Below are 27,835 nucleotides of genomic sequence, written 5' to 3' on the forward strand. Positions count from 1 at the left end.
ATAATAATAATAATTATTATTATTATTATTATTATAATACATTATTAATAATAATAATTTTGCCTAAAAAGGGATGCTGATAATTGCCAGGCCACCAAAGCTTTTTTCCATAAAAATAATGATCTTATAAGAACATGGACAGGTACTTACAGTTGGGTAAAAAAAATTAAATTCAGAAACAGGCAGAGCTCATAAAACATTAAATATTGAAAGTGTTAAAGAATAGAGAAAGAGAGTTGGGATGAGCATAATTCCAAAATATGTGCAGAGAAATGCATATATTTCTTTGGGTTTTGATTTGATGCTTTGCTGATTTTGTGAAATTTTATAGAGTGATGTGCTTGTAAAGTGTGATTTTCCATATATGTGCATTTCAATAGACTGTGTACTATGCATTTGCAAGTATGGGGGAAAAATCAGCTAACTTTTGTGACAAAATGAGCTGAGACAGGCATATTCAGAGAATTTTGCTTTGTCATAGTGACCCATAGCCAAAAACTATTGATGAAGAAGTATATCTTGTTCTCTGAGCTATTCCCTGGATTATGAAACTACTTCTAGACCCTGATCTAGGTTTTAATCTGAGAATCTGGCCCTAGCTTATCCTGGACTTTGGTGAGGTTCTTGGATTCATTATGTTCAAGTATGGTTCTATGATTTCCCAATTGCAAATGTAATTTGTTCTGAAATACACGCACACACAAATTAAATACTAATCTAACAATAAATTATCCATGTAACATCTTCCTTTCATAAAGAAGCTGCCTAGAAACACTGCTAGTACCTATTTCCATTCATTTCCCTAATTATAAAAAAAATCGTGAGAAACACATGTGTACAACAGACCAAATAAAACTCTTCTTTCTAATCTTAAACACTGTTTGCAGAAAAACTTTAACTACTTTATTTTAAAATTTTAGAGTCTTGGTTAAACAAAGAAGGTATCGAAATTCTCTTCAGTAAATTCTCTTTCCACCGTTTTTTTTAGAATTTCAAACGTAGTATTGAAAATATTTTTCTATATTTTGATGATTGACTAATGAAATTTAATGATAAGGTGAGATATAATTCTTAAATTTAATTTTAAGCAACTGTAAACTGTATAAACAGAATTTGCAGATTAATTTTCTTAAAATAATTGTAAACATGTTTAGAACCCACACATTAAACACAAACAAAAGCTGCACTTCAAATTTTCCTTGTTCAAGAGTTTAGATTTCATAATATGCTTTATGCATTATTACATTATTTTAGTTCATGTTTTAGCAATAATAAATATCTTAATAAGAAATAAATATTTCCCAGCTGGGATTATGGCTCAGCAGTAGAGCGAGTGCTCGCCCAGCACATGTGAGGCCCTGAGTTCGATCTTCAGCACCACATAAAAATAAATAAAATAAAAATATTGTGTCCAACTACAACTAAAAAATAAATATTAAATTTAAAAAAATATTTATTTCCTAGATGTCTTTGATTCAATGTATTGATTTAAAATGCATTCATATAGGAATGATGAGCTAAAGACTAAATTTAAACTGGACACAGAAGCAATCTCTATCCAGAAGTTTAATATTAATTAAATTCATAGCTAGTACTCACAGGAGTTTTTAAGTGCATTCCATCTTAGTTGTGAGTTGTTACTTGGAGGTTTGTTTGGATCACCTCCTGATATGGTATGAAAAGAAAACAGTTGACTTTCAATCATGTGCTATTAATTTATACTATGAATACCTAGATAAAAAGAGTTCCCTTTTCCCATTATAATTTTAAGGATGCCTTATGTCTCATATATGCTTGGCTTAATATCTATTGTAACAGATTTACCTGTCGTGAAAGTTCTAAAGATTGATGATAGTACAAAAATATAATTTAACTGCTCTCTTTGTATATTTCATTTGATTTAAACAACATGTTTCAAAGATGGGAATAAAAAAGATATCCTAAGTAAGCTGGGGTTAAAATAGAATGAAAGTCTTGAGGAATAAAACATAGAAGTCCAGATTTTCTTCATAAATAATACATAGGCAAGGACTTATTGAACATTATTTTGGGACTTGTATGAACTTATTCTGTTCACCAGAGAAAGCTATTTCCTAAGTACTGAAAAAATAGTCGGGTTAGACTAGGGGATATAAAAGGATTTGCCAAAATAATTTCCTCACTTTCAGAAAGCAGTTTGTCTGGTGGGAATTTCCTATAATAAGTAATAATCTTTCTCCATTTCATAATCTCCCCTTGGTGAAGTCAAAAAGCACTCAAGAAACAAAGCAGTCAAATTCAGTTTTTGTTGAACTAAAATGAATAAAAAAATTAATAAAATAAATCCAAAAAATAAATTAATTGCATCATCTCTCATACAGATGAAACTTTGGCTTACAGATGGATGCTAGATCTACACCAAAGACTTTCTGAAAAGACTCCAAAGACAGGGCATATTTTGTGCTGGATCACTCCCCTTAAATCACAAGGTAACCAGCTGAGGAAATAATATTTCATTTTGTGGTCTATGGTAAAAATATGTAACTCAAGGATGGTATCACAAGTATAGCTCCAAATTCTACGTGGAAAATGGCTCCATCATTTGCCAGACATTCAGAAAATGATTATATAAATTATGTGGATTTGAAGATTTGCTTTTCATAGCCCTTTTCAAAGAATTACTGGACAACTCTGAAGCACAAAATCATACCCCTCCCTGGAAAGCAAGATGAGAGCATAAAGGTGCTGGTTGCAGTCTCACAAATATTATATGACTATTTAAAGTTAAACATATCAAAGCTATGAAAATCATATTTCTACATATTAATAAGAATGGTCACAAAATTAATATTCATAAGACAATCCTATTACAATAGCATCACAAAGGTTGTTACCTTTGAGATAAATTTAACAAAAGATGTACAAGCCTTAATACATGAAAATTACACACCACTGCTAAAAAACTGAAAGTCTAAATAAAGCTAATGACATTCCCTCTTCATTTGAAGACTCAATTACTTTTAAAGTGGCAATTCTCCATAGATGGTAGACTAGAGTCAAGATAAACTCTGAAAATACCAGCAGAAGTTTTTACATGGACTGACAAATTTTTCATGCAACTTATATGCAAATGCAAAGAAACAAGATAGCCAAAATAATCTTGAAAAAGAAAAGAACAACCTGATTGATACTTCATTGATTTTAAAACTTACTACAGTTCTATAGTTATTCTTTGGTAGAAGCACCAGATACATGTAAATCAATTGAACTCTGTTTAGAATTTAAAAATAGACTTTTATATTTACAGACAATTGATTTTTGTCAAGGATTACATACAAATTCAGTGAGGAAAAGATAATCTTTGCAATAAATAATGGTTGGAAAATTGGATTCCACATACACACAAAAAATGCATTAAGACATTTACTTCAGACGACATGAAGCAATCATTGGCAAATGGATCATACATAAATGTGAGAAATAAAGCTATAAAATTTAAAAGAACCTGTGATAGAAAATCTTCATGAACTTGGTAAGGGAAATATTTCCAAGGAACAACACCAAAAGCAAAATCCATAAAAGAAAAAATAAAAATAGATTGAAACTTTTTCAAAATTGAAAATGTCTTCATCAAAAAGATGATAAAGCACACAATGGAAGAAAATAATTACAAATCATTTATCTGCCAAAACACTTGTCTTAAGAATTTATGAAGAATTTATATAGCCCATTATTAAGAAAATTCTATTTAGTATTGGAGAATATAGTTGAATAGACTTTCATCCCCAAATACAAGAATTGTCAATAAACACATCAAAATATGCAGAAGGTAATTGGTTATTAGGGAAACACCAATTAAAACGCTAATATAATCTTACCCATTATCATAGCTGTTATCAAATTGACAAATATATCAAGTGACAGCAAGGGTGTGAAAAAACTGGGATATTTATATGTTGCTCAGGAAAAAGCAAGTGCTGCACCACTTTGAAGAACTTTTGGAGAGTTTCTTAAGATCGTATTCATTAATTTGATATAGTTCTAATAATTCTAGACCTAGATGTCTAAGCATTAGAAAAAAATGTACAGAACCCTAAAGAGAGAAGTAGAAGAAGATCTTAGAAGATGGAAAAATACACCCTGTTCATGGATAGGCAGAACTAACATCATCAAAATGGCGATATTACAAAAAGTTTTCTATAGGTTTAATGCAATGCCAATCAAAATCCCAACGGCATTTCTTGTAGAAATTGATAAAGCAATCATGAAATTCATATGGAAAAATAAAAGACCCAAAATAGCAAAAGCAATTCTAAACAGGAAGTGTGAATCAGGCGGTATAGCGATACCAGATTTCAAACTATATTACAGAGCAATTGTAACAAAAACAGCATGGTACTGGTACCAAAACAGGCGGGTGGACCAATGGTACAGAATAGAGGACACAGAGACTAATCCACAAAGTTACAACTATCTTATATTTGATAAAGGGACTAAAAGCATGCAATGGAGGAAGGATAGCATCTTCAACAAATGGTGTTGGGAAAACTGGAAATCCATATGCAACAAAATGAAACTGAATCCCCTCCTCTCGCCATGCACAAAAGTTAAAATTGATCAAGGAGCTTGATATCAAATCAGAGACTCTGTGTCTGATAGAAGAAAAGTTGGCTCCGATCTACATATTGTGGGGTCGGGCTCCAAATTCCTTAATAGGACACCCATAGCACAAGAGTTAATAACTAGAATCAACAAATGGGACTTACTCAAACTAAAAAGTTTTTTCTCAGCAAAAGAAACAATAAGAGAGGTAAATAGGGAGCCTACATCCTGGGAACAAATCTTTACTCCTCACACTTCAGACAGAGCCCTAATATCCAGAATATACAAAGAACTCAAAAAATTAGACAATAAGATAACAAATAACCCAATCAACAAATGCGCCAAGGACCTGAACAGACACTTCTCAGAGGAGGACATACAATCAATCAACAAGTACATGAAAAAATGCTCACCATCTTTAGCAGTCAGAGAAATGCAAATCAAAACCACCCTAATATACCATCTCACTTCAGTAAGATTGGCAGCCATTATGAAGTCAAACAACAACAAGTGCTGGCGAGGATGTGGGGAAAAGGGTACACTTGTACATTGCTGGTGGGACTGCAAATTGGTGTGGCCAATTTGGAAAGCAGTATGGAGATTCCTGGGAAAGCTGGGAATGGAACCACCATCTGACCCAGCTATTGCCCTTCTCAGACTATTCCCTGAAGACCTTAAAAGAGCGTACTACAGGGATACTGCCACATCGATGTTCATAGCAGCACAATTCACAATAGCTAGACTGTGGAACCAACCCAGATGCCCTTCAATAGATGAATGGATAAAAAAAAATGTGGCATTTATACACCATGGAGTATTACGCAGCACTAAAAAATGACAAAATCATGGAATTTGCAGGGAAATGGATGGCACTAGAGAAGATTATGCTTAGTGAAGCTAGCCAATCCCTAAAAAACAAATACCAAATGTCTTCTTTGATATAATGAGAGCAACTAAGAACAGAGCAGGGAGGAAGAGCAGGAAAAAAAGATTAACATTAAACAGAGACATGAGGTGGGAGGGAAAGGGAGAGAAAAGGGAAATTGCATGGAAATGGAGGGAGACCCTCATTGCTGTACAAAATTACATATAAGAGGTTGTGAGGGAAATGGTAAAATAAACAAGGAGATAAATGAATTACAGTAGATGGGTTACAGAGAGAAGATGGGAGGGGAGGGGTGGGGGGATAGTAGAGGATAGGAAAGACAGCAGAATACAACAGTTACTAATATGGCATTATGTAAAAATGTGGATGTGTAACCGATGTGATTCTGCAATCTGTATTTGGGGTAAAAATGGGAGTTCATAACCCACTTGAATCTAATGTATGAAATATGATATGTCAAGAGCTTTGTAAAGTTTTGAACAACCAATAAAAAAAGAAAAAAGAAAAAAATGTATACACAAAAGCTTATATGCAAATTTCTGTAATATGAATTATTCATAATGCACAAAATAACTCAAATAACTCTCACATTTAAAAAATGTGATCTGCTTAAACTATGACAATATAAAGGAGAATCTACTGGTACATACTGCAACATAGATGAAATAAGAATTATTAAACTAAAAATATTTCTAAATTCATAGGAAAAATAACAGAAGCTTGGAGACAAAAGGTAGTTTAATAATGTCCTGGGTGTGTGGATAGAGACATAAAATGACTCCAAATGAATAGCAAGAATCTAGTTGGGTGACCAAAATCTTCTAAAATTGGAATTTAGATGATTGCACAATCTATGCATTTACAAAGCTCATTGAAATTTAAACTTGAGTGAATTTTTGGTCAATAAATAGTGCTTCAATAAAGCTACATAAGAAACATGGAAGTATTCATGTGATGCAGCATAATCTCAACCATGATGTATATGTACATGCATATACAGACATGCACACTTTTGTATGAACATGCAAAGAGGATATTAACTAACATATTAAACAATTTTTAGAGAAAGTTGGGATTGTAAGTTATAATCTTATGTTTCTTTTTCTGCATGTAAGTTTTTATTATTTTCCTAGTGTTATAAATTTTTGTAATTGAAAAAGAAAATATACTCTTAGAAAAAAATGTTAAAGCATATACTTAAAAATTAGAGATCATTGTAATAAGAATTTAGCATATGATTATACCAAACTCAGAAATTGAATAGAAACCAATGGTATAGATACATTTTAATTTGTCAAATTCAGTGTAAGAATGTTTACAATATATTACTTGGCATAAGATGAGTATTTACTTAGAGCCATGCAATAGTGATATAATATACTTTATGAAACTTAAAAACCAATGTTGTATGTCTCTTAACCAAGGGGGTAAAGAAATGTGTGATGTGTCCTGGGAGGATGGAAGCGGGGATGTAGAATGTCTGAAAGTTGCAAATCCTTCAAGCGGAATTGCACATCATTTAACATAGCACACTAAAATATTCATCGATTCTATGTACTGACAGTGATTATTATTTGAACAGCATGGCATGCACATTTTCCATTCTTGAGTCTTTCTCTTATTTCATATTTGATGTGTAATATACTATGGAAATGCACTTAAACTTTAAGGAAAAATGCTATTAAGAATTCTTTTTTTTTTCAGAAAAGATGTTTGCCACCATAAATACAATTAATAGTCTGTAGTCCAAGCTTCTTATTACAAGTTCCAGCCCCAAGAGCTGACACTCACAAAGGATGTGCCCATTATGATATAGGTAGGAAATAGAAAAGTAGTAGGCATTACATCTTAGTTCAGTTTTTTTTCCAAATATATTCCTTTGAATTTCTATATCAATATCTCTCTTATATGAAACAGAGCATTAACCATGATGTCAACAACAAAAAACAATGAATTCCTAAAACTTCTTTAATTTTATGTACTAGCATTCAGTTGATTTTTTTTTTAATGTCAAGATTTTTAGTTAAATGTGGGACTATAAAACATCTTGGAAACACAGGAATTAATTTCTACCCTTGTTTTTCCAATAGAGAATCCTGGGATCAACTGTGTTGTAGGTTAATTCAACCTTACTTAATTGTTAATTTCTCCTCAAGAAAGGTGTAATTATGTATATGTATGTATATAATTATACATATTGTTATTAAATACAAATGATTTTCATATAAATTAAATAAATGATAATTATATATAATAAATGATAAAAACCATATAGTGATAATTATATATAAATAATTTTCACTTTTTTATATTAACACAAAATCTAAGTTTTCTCTCATATTTATGATTTGTAGAATTTATATGCAAACATCAGTAACTAAAGACAATTCGTTAGATTTGTTTTTATATTTTAGTTTTATCAGCTGAGTTTTACTAACATATATTCTGATGATTTTAATTGGGTAATGGTTTCATTTAATATCTGTTATTTCGGTGAATATTTAATAAGACTCTACTATGTATTTTGATGGGTCCTTGGAATAAATTATTGAATACAAAATAAACGTAAATTCTGTATGAGTTAAATTTCTGGACCTTGAGATGGAAAATAAACTGATCACAATGAAAGGCGAGAACTACAGAATAGGAGTTTGAAGGCCACTCAGGACAACTAAAGAAAATACTTGACCAAGCTTTGGTAAAGACTGTGATGACAGGCGCTGGTGAATGGATGGATCTGGATACTCTTATGCTAATTGAAATAAACCAATCCCCCCAAAACCAAAGGCTGAAGGTTCTCTTTGATATGTGGATGTGAACACACAATAAGGGGTAGTAAAGGAAGAATAAAATGATTGTTATAATATTTTTTTATCATGATAAATAATTATAGTATATTTTCATGTTAGAGATATCACTAAATATAACAATGCTCTAGCAGAATAATTTTGGATCACAAATGATTGGTTAATTGAAATATTTAAACATTTATCCCCAGAAAATTGTAGCACATTTCCCTTAATTTCCTAATCTTGTACCAATGTTCATTTAATTCTGACAAATTGTTTTTTGTTCTAAAAAAGTACATGAGTATAGTTTCATTATTAGTTAATGTTTCTTTGATTTAGGTTGAGGTTTTTAGTCAATAATGTCTGTTTATTATAATCTAAACTATTAGATTTTTGTATAAAATCTTTAAAATATTAAGTGATTAATCTTTATTGAGGCAACAAATTATATGTGGTTAAGAAAAATAAGCATATTTATATGAAAATGTACAATTATTTATTCTCACATTATAAATAGTGAATACCAAGTTACTTCTGATGACCTAAGAATAACCTGAAGTGGGAATTTATCACCACGGAAATTCTCTTGACATTTCCTAGCCAATGATTCAACTTGTGCTGCACTACCTCATTAAGGAATGACATTCTGTGAGTCATAAAGTACTTAATTGAACAGAGCCTATAGAATGCACATTAGGTATAAAGGCTCTCTTCTTAGCCAACTGATACGTTTATTCATATATCTTCAAATTTGAATCAATACGGAGTTGGAGATGGAGAAAAATGTACTGCCTTTGTTCAAATATATATTTTGTGACCCTGAACTTGAGTACATGGTTAATAGTGATTCCAGTTTTAAAATCTATTTCTTAAAACTGGCAGGTATAATAGGTAAGTATGCTGATTGATGTATTAGATTTAACATGACTTTCTCTTGCAAGAACCGGTTTTCATGCACACGAAACCAGTTCTTCATAACTGCCTCTTTTTAAAAAGTTTCATTTGTTCTTTTTAGTTACACACAACACATTTATGCAAACATGGAGTACATCTTATTCTATGTAGCATCCAGGCTTGTGGTTGTAAATGATGTGAAGATTGACATTGGGTATATATATACACACACACACACACAAACACATAGGAAAATTATGTCAGATTCATTCCACTGTCTTTTTCATTCTTGTCCCCCCTTCCTTCATTCACCTTTGTCAATTTACTGAGCTTTATTCTTCCCCTCTACCCACTTTGTTGTGTATCAGCACTCACATATCAGAGAGAACATTAGGCCTTTGGTTGTTTGGGATTGGCTTATTTCACTTTGCACAATGTCTGCACATCCATTTATTTACTGGAAAAATCAGGAAGTCATTCTTTTTATGGCTGAGTAACGTTCCATTGTTTATATATGCCACATTGTCCTCATCCGTTCATCTGTTGAAAGGCACCTAGGTTGTCTGTCTCGAACAGCATTACTGACAGTAAGATATTTTTCTATATTAACATGTTTCAATTCACGAAACTCAGCTTGTAACATGAACCTGTTAATATTTTAATTTTGAGCATGAAATTACAATTGTATCAAATAATTCTATTTGTTTTTAGAAGTTGTAAATCTGAACCAAAAATTATATCAAAGATAAATTTTCATTCCACCCAATTTATACATTTTAAATCTCATTCATATTTCCTGACCCTTCTATCCATCTCTTCAATAGATGACTATTCCCCAATCCCTCCTTGTAGGTAGTCAGAATAGGCACCTAAGGGATTTGGGATGGGAAAAGGGAGCCAAATAGCTATATTCACTTATGAAAGTGATAGTTACCTCCATTTTATGGTCTGAATATACTTGATGTTTATTTCAAAAGAAAAAGATGGAGGGTGGAGAAGAAAGTGTTACCATCCCCTTGAAATTCAGCAAGTTTTTTGGTTTGTTTGTTTTGATTTTTGTTTTTGTTTTTTTAACGAAGGTGTAGAGTGAACATCTCACAAATAACTTTTTTTATTCACTTGATTCCATTCATCCTTTCAATTAATGAAACTCTTCGTCCCCAAGTTTTGTTAACATATCGGCAATGTTTTAGTACTTAAAGCTTCTATCTACAATGCCTCACCATCTTACATACTTTTGTAGAAAATGCTAGAAATAGAACACCAGAATTGTAATACACATATTGGATGCTTAAAATGAATGTATTTTTGCCTAATACAATTACATTTCTCTTTTTGTAATTCAATAAATAATCTAAGCTTCAAGTAGCTGTCTTTCCTGGAAGATATACATGTTAATGTAAGTAATAAATAAAATATATCAAAAATTTTCTCTAAAACCACATTGATTCCTCCTCCCATTTTCTGCATTTCATTAAATAATTGTGTAAATTTTAAATTTGTGATTTGGACTTCCTTTATACTCTGTGTATTCCACTTTTTAATGATTTTTTCTTCTTCATTTGTACTACCAGTATTGTTATCATCACTGTGTTTGAAATAGTCACCCCATAGTGACACTCTGATGAATTACTCGTATACTATAAACCTCTCTACAATCTGCAATGTTCATTCACATGATTCACTTTTTTTTCAACCCTATGTTACTCTGGAATGGTCGATGAACTATCTTGGAAATTTTCAATTTCAATCCAGATCCATAATAATGAATATAATAATGAGAAATTTCAAGTTATTTTCATGTTTTAAACATAATGTGAATAATATGACAAAAGATAATTATCTCATAATTTTGAACCATAAATGATTAATTTGATATTTCATTTTTGACCATCATAAAATAATTATGTTAATAATAATAAGCTCTTCAGACACCAGGTTTAAACTTATTTAATCAATTAATTCACTATAGTCTATTATACATTCTATTTTATTTATTTTTTTGGAGGAAAAGTTCTTTTTTGGAAGCTTTGTTTGTCAGTAGTTACTAATGAAATAGTTTCTGTATAAAGGGTAGTGACATACTAAAATCATAAACATATCAATATTCATGACATGGATAAAAATTACACATTATATTGTAATGTCTACTGATTGCCATTAGAAATATTCTTTCAATATATTGATGTTATTAAATCAGTCTAAGTTAACCACACAGAGAAGAATCAATTCACTCTGGTTATTCAGGGCTGAATTTAATGGGGTCACATGTATTATTTAGAAAATGAACAAGTGTGTACATTAAATACAAGGTATGATTCAAAATACCAATTTAAACCCACTCTCTTTAGTTTTGCAAGGTTTTGGGATTCAATACTATAAATATACTCAGTGAGAAAATATAAAGGTAAATTTTCTTATTTCAAATGAAAGGGTAGAGTGCCTCAGTACCCAAGAAGGATCACCTGAAGGAATGAATGAGAAGTGAAACATCAATTTTTAAATAGTTGATGAATTTCATAATAATCTGAAAATCATACTTCAGAGTATGAGATTCCTTGGACTGTGAATGCAATACAATGACAAAAAATTTAAATCCCCAGCCTGCTAACAAACCAAAGAAGTTTATTCATTTCAGTTATCTTAGGCATATTTAAATTTTACTAAATGTCAACTGTTCTAACAATTAGCAGGAGCATTGTACATAGCCTTCAAGTATAATTGAACACTGATTTCACTTAGCTACATAAAACCAACAACTAGCATTTCTTTTCTAAAACACACACACTCACTAATAATTGCACTGTAAAGAGCTTTATATGAAACTAGTATGTCATTTTAAGTGAGACATTTATTAAATAAGATTATCATATTATTCTAATTAATGTTTATTCAAGAAACAAATGTTTTCTTTACTTGTAGGGGAATCTATGCATCTTTGTTCCCAAAACTCAAAAAGAGAAATTAAAGTTTAAAAAATGTACTTCTTACTTTTCAATCTAAATAAGATCATATTTTAGGCTCAGAATAAAAACTACATATTTTAAAACAGTTTTCTTTGTCTTTTATTTCTGGATTGAGTCCTGAAATTTATTTACTTTGTAAAAATGGATGAGTCATAAATGCTTACTTAACTTAAAAGTTACTTTCAGTATACTATTCCATTAAGGAATATATATATATTTATATTTATATATATATATATATATTTAATATATTTAATATATTTAATATATATATATATTTAATATATATATTAAATATATATTTAATAATATATAATATATATATTTAAAATATTTATATTATACAATACAAAATATATATTATATTTAAAATATAAACAGATTCATGCATTTGAAAAGTTTCAACAATGTATTTATATTTAGTTCAACCATGGAAAATTGTTAATTTTGCAATATAAAACCTGTAATTTTATAGGGTTATCCTAATAATATGTATATTTGTGTGCACATATGTGTGTGTGCCTTAAACTGATTCCATCACTTGATATCTTTACAAATATTATAATACAGGATAAACAGATGTACATTAATTAATACTTTGTGAAAATACTGTGCGTATTTTCCTTCTGTTGTTTTTCAATAAAAATGAAGCCAGCTAAAGACACTTAGTTCTTTATTTTAATGAGAGAGTGAATCTACTTTCTTTTTATTAAGCATGGTAATTTAGATGTCTTTCAGGTTCTGGATATCCCAATTAGTGACAATCATAGATGTGATATATTTCTGTTAGCAAAAAGAATCATTAAATTGACTGACAAATATCACCCCAGTCACAAACACCAACCTCAATCATGCCTAACGAGAACAAGAGAAGGGCAGACAGCTTTAAGAAAGCAAATCTGGCTTTATGGGATTTTCTAGCTGTTCCTCAGTGTGTTAACATATGAAATACATGCAAAACACAAATAAAAACAAAACTTTCTCATGATATTCTCTTTTCATTTTACTTAGAAGCTCTGCATTGTTCAGTTTCACTGCACAGGACATTTTTTTTGAGTCTAGTGAGATGGAATACTTACTCACACAAACATTTCCTGGAGTGGGATTATTAATTACAGATAGGCAGCAAGGGACAATGGAAATCATTTCCAAAGCTCAGGAAAGGTGCCTGCAGTGGACAGAGATCTGCCTATGCTCCACTTTGCACCACAGCTGATGGGATTCCAGAAGGCTCTGCTCCCTGGGTTTCACACATCAGGAAAACAGGGGTTGCTGGAATTAAGTATTGAAGGACATCCTGTTGGGTATTGGTATAGAACCTAGGCTGGTTCATCTGGTTCCTCCTTATCTAAGGACATGATATTTCTAGCATATTCTATAGTTATTCTTAAAAACTATGAGCAAGAAGTGAGGGTGAACTCAGTCCAAATCTACTGGGCAACCTACCTACACTCATGGTATGGAAAAGAGGATGAAAAAAGAGAGAAGCTATTCTTTGCTTTAGAATTTCTGAAATTTATCCAGTCCTTAAACACCAGAAATATATCTTTGGAAGCCAAATATCATCCTAGAAAACTAAGACTTAAACACCAGAAATATATCTTTGGAAGCCAAATATCATCCTAGAAACTAAGACAGAATGTCGTTCACATCAAAAACGTGATGTGGGCGGATTATTTAAACTCCATGAATTTTGACTTACTAATCATACATGATTTTTATGAGACAGAATGAAATATGTATATAAAATTTCAGGCATATTGTAGGCACTCTAAAATAGAAGTATTAGTATATTCTAACTGCATTTTGTCCTTAAGCTAATTTAAATAAAAATCTTTCTTGTGTATTTCTGTTTTTCCTTGTTCAAACATGCTGAGAATAGAATTGCAAAATAGCAGTCAGTGATCTGGTTGCTTCTGGATTCTAAGGGATTATTTATTTTTATCAATGCATATTTCACAGCCTGAAGTCCAGTAATTCTTAAAAGAAATATGGGATTCAGAAATCATTGTTATTAAATATATATATATATATTTTCCAGTTAATTCTGATGTTCTTCCACATTTGGAATCTACTACCGTAGACACCTATCCTATTATTACATTTTTCACATATACAGAAAAGTCATGTAGTTTTGCATATTCACCAGAATAAATTTTATTTGCTTCAGTTTCCACACAAAGGATAGCAAGTACATGTGCCATTCTCTCCATGACCCATAATCATCTATCACTGTGTTCTTTCTAAACACCTGCTCAAAAAAAATCTACCAACATCTTACATCAGCAAAGTTAATAAGCAAGCTTTCTATCAAATTTGTCACTGTGTGTTTTGGTGAATGACATAGACAGTGCAAAAGACTCTTCATCAAAGAGAAAATAGAAGATGTATCTGTGTGAGTAAAGCTATTCCAAGTAGAAGTGAAAGTAAAGTGTGTGTTTGAAAGGGAAACTGAATAAAAGGTTGCAGAGGATATTCTGGGTTACTTAGGGTTAAGACTTAGTAGTTATACTCCGTGTATTATAATATGTTAAAATACATTCTACTGTCATGTATATCTAAACAGAACAAATGAAAAAAAAAATAGGCACCAAAAAAGTTAATGCAATCTAATTTAATACATGGCTAGAGTTAGAGCCCAACAAGACTCCTGATATGAGAAAGGCCAATGCTCACACCCAAAGATACTTCATATTATTTCCAAAGATATCAGTAATCACTATTTAGGGTATATTGGCATCTTATCTTAGTCCAAAAAGCATTTAAAAAGTAATTGATACACTGTTCTATTTCTCTCTGTCATGTTTCTTTGAGAATAAAGCTGAACCTGTAATTGGATGCCATAAATCTGACAAACAATCTGTGTCACAGAGTGTTCAAAAACAGATTAAAATTTGAATATCACTGCTATTTCTAATACACTCTTAGGCATATGTGTTACCTTTAAATGCTGTATTTTGTTATCTTTAAGTGGCTATGTGAATCTTAAAATCATACAAATGAATGTGCATGAAAATCTTGTATCTAATTCTGATCACTCTTCATTAAGTTACATCCATGTCATCATTTTCTTGACTTGTTCCCATGTCCATTATGACCTGTGCTAGTGTACTCACATCTGTCCGGAGACATTGGTGCTATTTCCATATCAAGTATATATTGCATCTTTGACCTGCTCTTTGATAATTTGGATGAAGTTCTTTCCTCTGAAATGTTGAAATATAAAGTGAAAGAAAATTTATGCCAGTTTATCAAAAGAATAAAACTATGAATAATGCAGAAATACAATACAAAAAAATTAAAGACTAACCAATGAAAAATGTGACAAAATTTTAAAACAAACAAGATATAGTGCCTGTCTCAAAGTTTACTGTGAGCATGAAACTCTTCTCATAAATGACTAGATTATAAGATAAAATGCATTTTTCAGACTAGTAAGAGCAAAGAAATAAAAAACCACTGCCATATAAAATGTGCTCTGGAAAGAGATGGAAAGAAGGACAATAAATAGATGGTAAATGTCTGAAGCTAAGCCTCAAAACAAGGGTAAATGTTTTGTCAAGTGGACATGGAAAATTTAGCAGCTACCACCAAAATAAAACAAAGAGAACCAAAGACAAAGTAAAATATCTTTGGTTGTAAGTGTACTCTTTACATTGGCCTTTTCTCATCTCAGGAGTCCTGCTGTGCTCTAACTCTAGTCATGTATTAAATTAGATGGTATTAACTCTTTTGTGCCCATTTTTGTTCTGTATAGATAAACATGACAGTAGAATGTATTTTGACATATTATCAAGGTGAGCAAATGCAGGGCATAACACTGTGCAAATTTTAGTAGAATATTTTTCAGGGAAGAAATCTGCTGTGATGAAACTGCAGGGTCAACCGACGTCATCTTGGAATCAATTATTTTAGCTTTCCTGTAGTTAAAGGAGAATTCTTTAAGATGTTTGCACAGAGAAGAAATATAATGAGAATTTGAATAACTTAACAGGTTAAACATGGTACATTAATCTGCTAGTAATATTTTCAAGCCATTGCACAGATGGAAAATTAGGAACCAGAGAAAAATTAATAGTTATGACTAGAGTTCAGGTAAGAAACAATAAGCACTTGGATTTGTATACTGAATGCAGGGAGAGTGGAAAGGGAGAAAAAAATGAACTAACAAGTCATAAAAGAGAGTAAGGTGAGGTAAGGCATAAACATGTCTTCAGATTTTCTAGACACAAGTACCTAGCATTACTCAGTGGCTGGGTTCTTCCCTGAGACATGAATGGATAAAGAAGGCATAGTTTAAGGTGGACTTGTTTCTGTCTTCTTCAACCTTTCGTGGCCGTGACCAAAATAAGACATGATATAAACAAGCAAAAGGAAGAAATATTTAGTTTCATTCTATTTCAGAGATTTCAGTGCATGGTCAGCGGGCTCCATTGCTTTGGGCCAGAAGCAAGGCAGAACATTGTGTTGGAAGGATATGGCAGCCAGGAAGTATAGAGAGGCAGAGAGAAAAAGACTGGGCATAAGATATCATCCACAAAGGAATTCCCAAAAACATTCCACTAATACTTGTTAATCCACTGATGATATCATAATCCTCGAGGTTCATTATTTCCCCACAGACCCACCACTGAATATTGCTATGTTGGGGACCCAGCCTTCAACAAATGACCTTCTGGGGGACAAGCCAGATTCAAACCACAACAACTTGAAAGAGAAAATGCTTTTTATTTTGGCTGTCTTCAAACTGCAGAGTTTCTAGAATAAATGCAAGATTTGTTTCATAAGCATTGAAAAATAAGGATTAAAAATTTTGGAAATGGATAGGGACCATAAAATATCATCATAACTAATGTAAACATTAATAATAATAGAGAAAAATTTAAAAATCCCTTCTGAAGTCCAGAATTGAATCAAGATAAGAATAAAATAACAATAAAATATTAACTCCTGACTTGTCTTAAGAAGCAAAGGAGCCGGGCACCGTGGTGCACACCTATACTCCCAGCAGCTTGGGAAACTGAGACAGGAGGATCACAAATTCAAAACCAGCTTCAGCAAAGGCAAGGTACTAAGCAATTCAGTGAAACCCTGTCTCTAAATAAAATACAAAATAGGGCTGCGGATATGGCTCAGTGGTTGAGTGCCCTGAGTTCAATCCCTGTCCCCCAGAAAAAAAAAAAAAAAAGAAAGAAAAGAAAAAAAGACTTTGACTGACTATTTGGCTGTAACTGAGCTCATGTATTCCTTGTATTTAAAGTGAAGCAATTCCTGGATTGGCTGTGAAGTGTCTGATACTGAAGAAAGCAAGAAGGCCAAGGGATATGTGTCATTTTGTTTCACTGATTTCACCAATAGCCATGCTTAAACTTTGAGATGATGAAGAAGAGGTGGGCCATAAAAGAAAGGACTACAGTATCAAAGTAAGTGAGAATCTTTGAGGAAAACAAAATATGAAGTTCTTTGAAGGAAGCAAGATCAAGGGCAAGAGTGAGATTTAAAAGCTTTGAAGGGATCTTCATGGCATCATTATTGTCTCAAACATGGATATAACTTCTTGTGCATCAACAACCTTTGACCTCATCTTCACATTTCTCTGTTAGTCACTATGGTCAAGCCACCTGCCTCTCAAATACAGTAGTCACACTCCTGACCCTGGATTTCGCACTGGTTTTTCTCTTTGCCTGAACATGTTCCCCTTAGATAACAGCAAGAATCATTCTAAATATTTTAGCAAATACCATTTCTTGGTAAAGTCATTCTTTTTTTCAATTGCAAAGCCAGTCCCCCAGTACTCCCCTCTTTTCTTTACTCTTCTAGAACATACTATATAATTGACTTTCTTTTATTGTAATTTTTAATAGTTTTCTTTCTTCTCTTACCAGAACAGGGATTTGTTTCTGTTTTGTTCACTGATACATCTCCAAAACTTACAGTGATTTTCTTCTACAAGTCTCAATAAATATATTCTAAGTGGATAAAATTTAGATTTGAGAGTTATTGTCACTTAATGAAATGCTATTTACCTATTCAAACACGTTAGTTTCATGCCCAGCAGAAAAGATACTTCCATGTTTCTTGGTCCAGCCACAGCTTATTTTAAAAAGACAAAATAAACCTAAATAAGGCAACTGGTGCAAGGTATGTCTAAGCACCTATTATATTTTTGCTTGCAGTTGTTTATTGGTAGTGTAAATATTCTTTGGTTATGGGCACTGAAATGCAGTCAAGGCTCACATCCATGTCGGGCTACACATAAACAAAATAATCCCCTAAGAGACAAGGAGGTAGTGAAGAAAAGAAAAGAGGCCACAGGGACTCTGAGAGACAGCAGAGAAAGAATGCATACATACACCGAGAAAGGACAAACTGACTTCAACAACTAACTTTACTAGTTTCTTTTCCTCTGAAGCATGGACAAACATTATTTTTGCAATCCTGAGAGATTTTGTGTTCTTCCACTGTTCCTTTGCTCCTTTACTTGAGCTAGCTAGCTAAGTCACTGTACCTGATGCACAAAGCTGCTTGAAGCAGTACAATTTGGGAGGGAAGGAGTACATATGCTAATGATGCACCTATCTTAACATTTCCTTCAATAAAAATTCCTAGAAATGTTTCTCTAAACTCTACTATAAATCTGATTCTATCTGTACCATAACACCATTTTTTTTAATAAACACTTCTTCTGATCATTTAAAAAAAAAATCATAACCTATTTTTTTCCTCTCAATTCATGTTTTCTCTACTGCATTATGCTTTGTAGTGGAAATAACTACTATTTTTAAATTATTAAATAAGCACTTTTTGCTCATTTAAGCCACTCCTTACGGAGCTTATATACCAGTGAGGTCACTGGAAGAGTAGACAAAAATAAAAAAAAAAAATAAAAAAAGAAACAAACAAATACATAAAGTTAAGTAATTTAATGTGAAATAATGATTAATAGTATGAAAGAAAGTGACAATATAGAACACAAAGGTTAATATGAGGTTGTTTCATGGACAGAATTTCTATAGCTTTTTCTCTATAATAGAGCTTCGTTTAATTACTTAATGTCTAGAAAAGTGCAATGTGTGTGGGTGTGTATGTGAACACATGCATATGTATGTACCTGGAGTCTACTTGTATGCCATGCTCCTTGGTCCATATTTCCTTATAAGTCATCTATGTCACATCTTTCAGAAAACTACTGCCTTGTTAAATTGGGTTATATCTTAATCATATTTCCAAACATTTCTGTTTTATCACTGTAATATTATGTTGTAACTGTTTGTTTCTTTGCCTGTCTTCTCCACTAAACTATAAGGTATTGTAGGCAGAGAAGATGATTATATTAGTTTTGTATAAGTGAAAAAATAGCAAGAAGACAATAGTTTAGACATTTAAACTACAATTTTTCTTCTTTTTCCTTTTCTCCCTTTGTAGTAGTTCAGATTCTAAACTCTCAGACTATATAGAGTGTTGTATTCTGGGTACCAAGAGATACATTCATGTGGGTCCTAGAAACTGAATTTAATATAATTTGAGGAATAAAAATATCTTTGCAGATATGGTTAAGCTGAGGATTATTGGCATGGTCTCTAAATCCAATAACAAATATCATATGAGACACACAGAGACTGATGAGGAGAGGAGGAAAAGGTCGTGTGATGAATACAGACAAAGTCTGGGACACCTGGAACCCGGAAAATTTAGAACAGAGCAAAAGCAATTCTCTCTTAATGCCTGTGAAGGGTGTGGGAGCCTCCAGGATTGTGAGACAATATCTTCATTTTGTTTTTAAACCACCAAATTCATGGTAATTTGTTGAAGCAGCCATATGATACTGATACACAATTGAAAATGCATTAAGCATTAAGTGACATAGACGGGGGAGCAATCAGTTTGCTAATGAGCTGAGAGATGCCTAGCAGGTGTAACAGAAGGTAACCAAGATGCAGCTTCAAGAACCTTTATGACAGGAGCAGATGCAAACAGTGGGAAGCAGTATGCATGCCTAGGCAAAGGGAACACAGAGATCTTAAAAGCAGGTTGTGTTTTAGGGGTGGTATATGCTTGTGTGTACTGAATGAGTTTACAGGCAAATGCTCAACTGCACTGCAGTTTATACCAGTTTAGAGATTGTGCTACTATTTCAAGATCATAAGACTTTATAAATTTTAACAATTTCACATAATGAATAGTACAGTATGGATTATACTATAGTGCAGATAATTTATAAGTAAGCAATAGTTCTTTTCATGAGGAAGAACACAGTCTAGAAACAAATATATTCATTTTTATTTTATTATATAGTTGTTATGTGATTAAAAACTAAGGCAAGCCTTAAACAAAAGCAAATACTATTGGTGGAATTAGAATAGACTTAATAGCAAAATGTTTAATTCTAAGCATTAACATATGAGTTAAATCATTGTTTTTTTAGATAATAAGTTAAGGTATCTCTAATACAATTTTATATCTGGATTCTGATCTTTAATATATTTTATAGTTTTATTTTTTATTGTGTTTGTTTACTAGGTGAAGTTATGGAAGATAAATAATAGGGTTTGCTGAAAGCAACATGTTTCCTCAGCTGTTATTAAACAAAGAAATAACCGAAAATACTACAAATCTACTGAATTTATATGACTGAAAAATGTCTGTTGTTTTACTATTCTTGTATATACGGGGAAAAAAATTCTGGGGTATAAAATCCCTTACATTTAAAAAAAAATAATTAAAATCTGAAAGTTTGTAGAAAGGTTGCTAATGTTCTGCTTCCTTTACTTCAGATATGTGTGTCCCATAAGGATTCTAAGTTTCAAGGACACTCTCCATTCTAGTGAGCACATTGGAAGAACAGCTGCAACATCCACAGAATAATTTGATAAAGCGTATGAAATGAATATGTCCCAATTAGACTTATTTCAAATTGATACACAGGGAAATAGGATATGTTCTTGTCACCAGTTTTTCTCCAGTGATCCCTTCTCCATCATCTGTCCCTGGGCTGTGTTATATTTCAGCATTTTGTCTTCTCTACCTAGGTCACATTGTATTATGCCAGAATCAGTTATTGAAAATGAAATCTAGCTGGCAAGTCTTCCCTCTAGAACTAAAAACACACGAACAAATAAAAAAGAAAATACTCATCCAGGAATCTAACACTTTAGGCGCCAATATTTGCTACAGTTTGGGGATTGTGTTAGAGTTCAACTATGTAATGAGAGAAAAGATAAAGAATCAATATTAGTTCTTTTACAATATAAGTTCCGGCAAAGGGTACAAAAAAATGAACAAATTAGAACTTCAAATTTTTTTCAAAAATTAATTATCCATGTGTCAGTGTCTTTAGGGTGCAATGTGTCAGTGGCTTTAGGTTGAGAGTTCCTTAATTATGAGTTTATATAAAAAGAACATAAAGAAAATAATTAAACCCAACCTTAGTCTGTGCTAAAATTTTCTACCACTATAAAATATACCTGATGAAACAAGTACCCTAAAATATTATTTTAAAATTTGAGAATATCTGATATGTTTTAAATGCCCTATATTCATAGTTTTGCCCATCTTCTCAATTAATTCCTCAAAATTAACATTTAGATTGTGTTTATTATTGTCCTCACTTTATTGGTGTGAAAAATCAATATATGGAGTGGTTCAGTGGATGCTAATTTAAGGACCTAGTAAATAATTTTCATATTTACAACCAGCAGTTCAACTCCAGAGATCTCATGCCGCCTTCACTAATTGATGGTGGGAAAATGTTTATTTTTCCAATATAGAAATATGCATTTACCACTTGTTTCCAGGTACAAATGAAGCTTTATTGATATGGCAGTGAATAAAATAAAATTCTTTGTCCACAAAAAGCCTGGGAACAGGGTCTAGGCATGGGGATCAGGGACAGAACTTGTCTAGCATAAGGAACACCTTGCATTCAATTCCTAGCATCTCAAGAAAAAAAAATATTTGGGAGGATATTAATTTTTTAAATTACTTATTTTCTTTTTTAAAAAATCAATTAAGTGTATCAGTTAATTAGCACTAAGAAGACAAAAGGTTTGCTCGTATACTTCTAGTCATTCATGAATTCTCATTCCCTCTGGTAGAAAGAATTAAGAATAAAAAAATTCAATTAAAAAATTATCATAAGTATCTAATACCAATTTAGTGGTTTTCATCAATTGTTGTCATCAGTAACTAATAAGTCATAAGTAAATAATATGATAGGCTTTGAAATAGAGGTAAACTTGACTTTCATTATCTGAAATGTCTGCTGTTAAATGATACTCCATAAAAAAAATTGGGGGAATATGAGGGACTCCCAAATATATAGAAGATGAAGCCTTGGAGTTGAACTCAAAGCTAGCAGATTTCTTGAGAGGATTGTAAAAACGATAACCAAATCAAAAGCATTGTTACACAAACCATGGCACAATGAAGAATAAGCAAGAAAAATACTGTATATGTAATACAGTAGAATTATTTAGTCTCAAGGAAAGTTAAGCAGAGAAAAGCCTTGGGGAGAAGACTGCAGTTTTGTGTAGAGTGATTAATTTTATATATATATAACACATACATACACACATTGTTGTGAGACATAGACTATAAAGTATATGGTCAAATGAAATGAAATTTCTGTTTTTCGCATATATTCAAAATGGGTTCCTTTTTAATAGTAGCATTCCTCTATGTAAGGACTCAAGCATCCTGACCTATTCCATCTTGGGGTGCTGGCAACTGGACATCTATATCATGGAAGGAGAAAAAGTTTGAGAATATCCCTTAGGAAATTTTTGTGTCAGAGTCTGAAGTGGGTAGAATATTTGGGTATCCAGGAGCATGGGGAAAACTGGCAATTAGCTAATGAGTACTCATAAATAGATTTTTAAAGGGTGTATTAACTAGTCATTCAATTAAAGTATCTGAAATTAGATTCATATAAAAAAGTTATTAGGAGGAGATAAGAACTTGAGGTAGTGAGGAACTGAGAATTTTTGGTATTGAGGGCAAGGGTATTCAAAGCAGAGAAAATTGCCAATGCGCAGAAGGTGAAGTAGATACTTCATTGATATGTTTGAGAAACAGTATTGGAATTTAAAAGCAGTTTAGGAAAATAACAAGAGCCAGATGCTATAAAACCTATAGGTCATATAATTTATTTGATTTTTATTTTGGATGAAATAGGGAATCATGGATGGATTGGGATAAGGGAGTGATGTATATTTTAATGCAATCACTTGCTGCTTATTGAGTATAAACTGAAGAGTTTTTAAAAGCTGTTTTAACTTGCAATCTATTTTAGTCATTCAAGTAAGCAGTGAGGGGTAGCCCAGAGTGTGGCAGTTGTCTAAAGTTTGAGAAATGGTGAGATTCTGTAAATCTTTTGAGAATACAGGAGTAAGTTAGATGGCAGACTGGATGCAACATTTGGGGTTGTCTGGATTTGTTCACGAGGGTACAACAAAATACCTGAGACTGGGTATTTGTAAAGAAATAAAATTAATTTCTCACAGTTCTGGAGGGTTGGAAGTTCAAGATGAAGATGCAGGCATTAAGTGTGATGAGTACCTCACCTGGCAGAACACTGAAGTGCAAGATAACAAAATATGTGTTTAACTTCCTTTAATGAGGACATGAATTCCATTTAAAAGAGACATGCCCTGGGTCTCGGGTTGTGGCTCAGAGGTGAAGCACTGGCCTAGCATGCATGAGGCACTGGGTTAGATCCTCCATATCACAACAAAAAATAAAATAAAGATATTGTATCTGCCTATAACTAAAAGATATTTAAGAAAAAGAGAAAGATAAACCCTCATGGCCGAATCAACTTCCTAAGAGATTCATTCTTAATATTAACAAGCAGGTAACATCTTAATTATGGATTGATATATTCAAACCAGAGAATAATATTAAACAAGAATAACTATAGCTATTTTGACTTAAACAGATGAAAAAGGAACTACAATTACTGAGAACTTAGAAGTTCAGTTGGGACACAATAAGTTTAAAAAGTTTCATTGATACTCAAGTACCATTGTTATATATTATTGGATATGGGTCTAGTGATCAGGGAGGGGAACTGGGGTGTCAACAGCAGGTATATATGACCATAAAAGAGACTGAAATCATCCAGATATCATAATGTGCTAATATGTTATATACCTTAAAAACAATTATTTGTGGATAAACTTAGGTACATATCAATTTATGTCAATTAAAATGATGTTCATAACCCACTTGAATCTAATGTATGAAATATGATATGTCAAGAGCTTTATAATGTTTTGAACAACCAATAAAAAAAATATATTAAAAAAATGATGTTGATCCAGCAATAGTAGAACAAACCAATTTTCTCTATTTCTATTAGTAACTACATGGATTTTTTCTTGTAAATTGTAATTTAAAAAATCAGATACTGTAAAGTGCCAGCACTTCTTTATGTACCATTAAAAAATAACTCTATTATTTGATTAGAAACAAATATTACCTCTTCAAGACATAAAGGCAGTAATTTAGTGAGTTAAACAAACTAGATTCATGAATTGTGTTACAGGTTTGACACATTATATGTTCTATGAAGTCATATTGTGGAAATTAATCATTTTTCTACACACATGACTGCGTGTTTATTTCACCATCTTTCCAAATTAATAACAATTGAAATTGAATATACTATAAAATATTTTTTCTCAATTAAATGAAATTAAGTTTATATTATGTCAATTTGTTATTCTTTTGCACTTTATAACCCTTTAGAAATGTTTCAATTATGGTTAAGTATTGCTGTTTTCCACTTTACAATTACATTTATTATACAGTCATACTATTTAAATTACAACATAAAATTTAATATTAAATCAATTTATGATATTTTTATAGGTTCTATAGTTTCCATGCTAAGTGAATTAAATGTAGGGTTCTCAATAGCACATACCCCTTCAGAATTAGGTGGATTCTTGCCCCAAATTTGGTTCAGGTATTAAGACTGAAGGTATCATACACAAGTACTGCAAGAGGCTATGAAAGGTATTATTGTTAACACAATGTGTCATTCTGGGGAAAACAGTTTGAAAATTTCCTGAGATGGACCAAAAATAAACTGGAGGAAAGAGAGTATGCAAAAGGAGACAACTTGGGGTTTGTATGGAATTAACAGATGAGGCCTAGTGAGAGTTTCTCACCTATTAGGAGCTTAGGTGGTTTGAACTTTCCATCAATAGTAAAGAAATGAGCTTGTGTGTTACCTCTCCTAGATGAAGGGGAATGAGAGGAGGTGAAAAGTAAAGGATAGGGTCAGATCCTTCATTATACTCAAAGAAAAATAAGAATATGGTACCATATTGATTTTAGAATTGGGATTCCTTTAGGAAATTATACTCATTCCTTTAGGAAATTATACTCATAGTACCCTGTTTAGTGAAATTAATTTTTAAATTGAAATTAAATAGGGGATCACATACATATTTCTAAATAATGAAACACCATTTATATAGAGAGATATATAATGTACCTAAATATAAATTGTAGTCTGGATATAAATATAGAGAATTCCTCCTTCCTTTGTTTATATTTACCCAATCTTGTGTTTTACTATGTTCTTTGGGGTATTTTACATTCTTTCAAACATGAGTTCTGTATAACTTACTTGCAGAAAGAGAGAGAAAGTATTCTTAACTTTAATGCAACCCAATGATAATTTACTTTAAAGGTTAAATGTTACTGCTCACTGAGTTCTTAACTCTTAGAAACCTGTAAACAGATTGCAGGAGTAAAAATCAAAGGCATACGCAAACCCACGAAGGACAGGAATTTAGCTCTTGCTTTCACATAGCAGAAGTGTTTTTCATTTGTCTTCAAATCCTATGGAATTGATTAGATAATATGCTGTGTAGGTATATCTATATTTGATATCTTTGGTTGAAAATTTTACACTAGATAAAGCTTGATAATGATAGAACATGTCTACAAAAAACAATTTACTTTCTGGTAATTGGGCACACTCCTCTTGTATTATTGACATTGTATGTTTGAATAAAAGCTTTTTTTCCTATATCTCAGCCTTTATTTGATGATTTGTTACCAAACAATGACAGTAATGCCATCAACTTATGGTTATTACTAAAGGACTAGGAAGGCATTCAAATATAGTTTGATAGGAGCAACTTTAAAAGAAATACTTTAAAACATTCTACTATAGAATTATTAATGCTATATCCATAAAAACTGATTATGTGACCTTGACATGCTAGGTATGGTATTGTTAATCCTGATATAAGAAAGGAACTCTTTCAAAATGTTATCAATTTTTCAATTACCATCTTTTTGACAGTTGATACTTAAAACTGATCATTAAGATCCAATACTAAGAAAGATATGAATTAAAACTAAAGCATATTACCAAGATAGATTTCTCATATTTTATATTGCTTATAAATCATGTAATATTTAAAGTGTTTTTTTTTTGTTTTCTGTGTAAATGATTTCATTTGTGTCTAATAAGATACATCATCTGTGTCTTTATTTTCAGGAATCTTGGTTTTACTTAGAATTAGAATTGGGTTTTCAGCTTTGTAATATCACCAATGAATATTCTCTTTGACAATAATATATTTAGAACTTTTCAGAATTTCGGATTCAGATGTCTGCTATATTCAGTATCCTGAGAGAGTTAAGCACATAAAGATTCAGAAATTCAGTAACTATATGCTTTAATTATGGAGTTCTTAAATGAACAATTTGACTCTAAGAAAAGGATTCTCTTTTTCCCTATCGCCGCTTAGAAAATAAGAACAGTAGAAACTTATTTGCTTAGGATGTTTCAACAAATTTTGAAATTTCAACTTACTATTAATAACCTCTGCTCTCTTTCCTGTGGAGTATACAGAAAATTCTCAGGAAAAAAAGCTAAAGAATGATTATTATTATATATTGTCATGTATATATGTTTCTAAGAGCATTAATTAGTGAAATGTGTAATGAGAGTATTTTAATGTGCTAACAGTTTACTATCTTCAAAATTATATTTTAAATGATCAAATAAGACATTGTCAATTGCTTTCCTAGCTACTCTTTTCTCACAGCAGGCAATCATTGGAAGTCATGCTTTTACAGTAATCTTCATTTTATACTTGTCTAGTTGCTACTTCATTTATTCTGAAATATCTTAAAAATAATAAAATACTTGATTGCCTTGATAGTGTTCTATAATTTCTTGGACTGTTGCAAAGCAGTTTAAAAATCAAAATATTGAATTATATTACATTTGTAGTAGTTAATATTTCTAAGAATATATGCAAATATATACACACAAAAGAAATTGCATCATTTTATGAGGACTAAAGAATTTACTTATAAAATAATTAAAAATATCAAAACATTCTTGGAAAACATATTCAAATTCCAGTTTCTTGCTTAATATATGTTACAAATTACTTAAAAATATATATTGGTACAGGTGACTGAGTATGGTACAGATAAAAATTTTCCACTGTTGAAATGAGAAAAGTAAGGTCAAGGGACACTACTTGCACATTAGGTTTTCTTACCACAATTCCCAGTTCTTACAAGACCTTTGTAATTTGAAAATCTAAAATTAACTCAGAATGTCTGGAAGAACTTGTTTGAAATTGGAGATGTAAACACTGGAAGGTCTTGTAGGGTCTTGATCTACAAATATTTTGAAATGCTGCATCATTATCAATTCACAAAATGAATACCTGACATAACAA

This window comes from Callospermophilus lateralis, chromosome 16 (assembly GCF_048772815.1).
Source record: "Callospermophilus lateralis isolate mCalLat2 chromosome 16, mCalLat2.hap1, whole genome shotgun sequence".
NCBI classification, from domain to species: Eukaryota; Metazoa; Chordata; class Mammalia; order Rodentia; family Sciuridae; genus Callospermophilus; species Callospermophilus lateralis.